This window comes from Acyrthosiphon pisum, chromosome A2 (genome assembly GCF_005508785.2).
Source record: "Acyrthosiphon pisum isolate AL4f chromosome A2, pea_aphid_22Mar2018_4r6ur, whole genome shotgun sequence".
NCBI lineage: Eukaryota > Metazoa > Arthropoda > Insecta > Hemiptera > Aphididae > Acyrthosiphon > Acyrthosiphon pisum.
Window position 1 is genome coordinate 34,410,642 of NC_042495.1, and position 2,980 is coordinate 34,413,621.

Sequence of the window (2,980 nt, forward strand, 5' to 3'; positions counted from 1 at the left end):
AAATTTTCCTTTTATATCTAAGATTTCAAAATTTAATACAAGGCTCATAATATATTTTTACAATAGCAATTGAAAAATAAAAGAAATATATAGTCACGATTTTTTTTTTATAAGCATTTAAAGTTCAAATTTTGACTAAATACGTAAAAATTACGGCAATGTTCAAATTATCTTAGACAGAAATTCATAAAAGTTTTTCTTTTTAATTCTAAGATTTGGAAATTTAATACAAGGCTCCTAACATATTTTTACAATAGCAGTTGCAAAATAAAAGGAATACATTGTCACAATTTTTATTTATAAGCATTTAAAGTTCAAATTTATACGAAATATGTCAAAATTGCGAAAATTTGCAAGTAATTTAGTGGTTGAAAAATCGTAAAAATTTTTTCTTTTATAACTAAGTTTTTAAAATTTGGTACAAGGTTCTCCATAAGTTTTTCTTTAAAAATAATATATCCTAGACTGACAAATCATCTCCGTTCAGAATCGTTTTTCGTATACAATGATATAATATCATTGGATTCAAATTTAATTCCATCCATTACAGTAACCCACTTGTAACCTACTGTACAGCAGAGCGACATCCACGACTTACCCGCCTTTTTTTGATTGAAGATTTTAATTATATATATTGTGCTGTACCTAAACATGAATAAAACGTATACGTGACTATAGGAGGTCAGCGGTGTTTGGGGCTGTTACAGTGCACGAGTACTTACTTACTACAACTGTGAGAACCGGGTTAAAAACTTTTATTTGAAAAATTATTTAATTGTTATTACAGTTTTTTTTTTTAAATAAGAAAAAGCGTAATCGTGACAGCTACAGGATCTATGGTGTTTGGCGCTGTCACACATTCGACGATTTTAAACTCATTTGACGACGCAATTTCGTAGAACTAAAAAGTGATAGTTAGCCTTTAATTACCTAGGCAAATACTTATATTAACTATGGTTATTAGTATAGAGATAAAATGGACATATAAAATATAATAAGTGTAATTTATAAACACAATGTAAAAACTATAGATACCCCTCCCCACTCCATGTAATATACTAAATATCAACAATATACTTAAATAAAGATAGGTCCATTCTAAAAAGAGCCTTCAATTCGGTAAGCGCTCTGCTGTATACCTAGTACCTACGTGTCAAATATACTTTGCCATTGAATATGTCACTAGCTGTATTATGGATGTGTTAAATTTTAATTCAATGACTTATCATTATATACGATAAAAACCGATTCTAAATGAAAACTATATAATATTTTGGTAACCAACTGTTATTAGATTATAATTTGAACTGATTAATTTTATGGTGATGTGATTTTTTCAGATGAATAATTTTCGCAGTAGAAATAATGCTTTAATCTTCAATTTTGAGGGTAGTTTCTGGTTGAAATTTCGATCTAGCTTGTACTTAACATGCCAAGTACTTTTCAAAATAATTGTGTTTCAAAAAAAATTCGAGCATTTGATTAAAATTGTAAAATTATTGCTTAAATAATTATTTCTCAACCTTGGTTACCGAAAAGTTCGATCATCTTATCTAAAAATTGTTTTTAATCGTATACAACCGTATCATTGAATCCACAGTGAGCTATTCAGGGATGTATTTGAGGGGGGGGGGGTGCAGGGTGTACATTTGCACCTACTTTTTTTTAAAACTCCTTCTTTGGCTTGTCAATGATAAATATAAGCGACAATATACCTATGTGTTTTATATTATAATTATATTTTATAATTTTTCAGTATTAAAAAAAAATGTATTGCACTAATGTTAAATTTCCAAGAATGTTTGATGTGATTTTATGGTCCCACAATATTATAATTGATAAAATTATAACAAAAACATTATGAAGAGGGGTACCCATAAAATACATTTTTGGTTTTATTAAGCTAGCTATATTATATATTTTGAGTACACAGGGAGAAAAAATGTGTAGGTTTGGTTCAGTTAGGTATTTTATTATAAAGTGTTTTATACCAATACATTTATTTACCATTTACCAAGTGTAAATACCGCTGTACACAGGTATCCACAATATAAAATAAATATATTAAAATATAGTTCATAAAAAATAGTAACAATATTGTGATATTTTCATACTAATATAAGTGACATATTAAATAAATTATACAAATATTCTACAGCTTTTGTCCCTACTTGACCCCCTTGGCCCTTTCCTCAAAAAAAAAAAAAAAATATGTGGCCTGGTTAATGATTTGAATGGCCTGCAAACATTTTGGCACCAACAAAGAAAGTTGAAATGACGCCCCTAGAGCTACTCAATGACGAGATACACTCAACAATCAACATCTTACTATACAGCAGAGTAATTACTAAGGCCCGGAAGTTCATGCATTTGCATGTTTTTTTTTAACCATTAGATTTATTGCTAAGTGAGCTAGAAATGCATTTCAAGACACTACGAAAAACATATCAAAAGTTTATAGTGCATATTTATGCATATTTAGTGGTTTTTAAATTTTAGAGCATATTTCTTAATTTTACAATATTTTAGGGCATATTTTATAATTTATAAAGCTATAGTATGAAAATTTGTAAATAAAAAGAAAAAAATAAATTTATATTAAAAGAATACTTACTAGATATTCTTATATTGTATTAGGTATATATTGTGTTATAACTACAGTAAAATGTTCCAAAGGCATTACAATTTATAAAAAATTTGAACAAGTTATTGAAAAGAATCTGGGCTTTAAACACAATCCAAAATTTCCAAAATTATGCTGGGAGAAGAAATGACAATGGATAATTTAACTGAAGATTTTTCATGTGATGATTTAATATATTTTAAATAAGCACCAATTTCTTCGGTAACGTGGAGCGGAGTTTTCCTCATATTAAAGTTACAAGTTATCTATTAATTATTATACCTTTACCTGACCAAAAATACTTATCATTATTATAATATTTTATTGATATATTTGATGCGTGACAAAACATTGCTA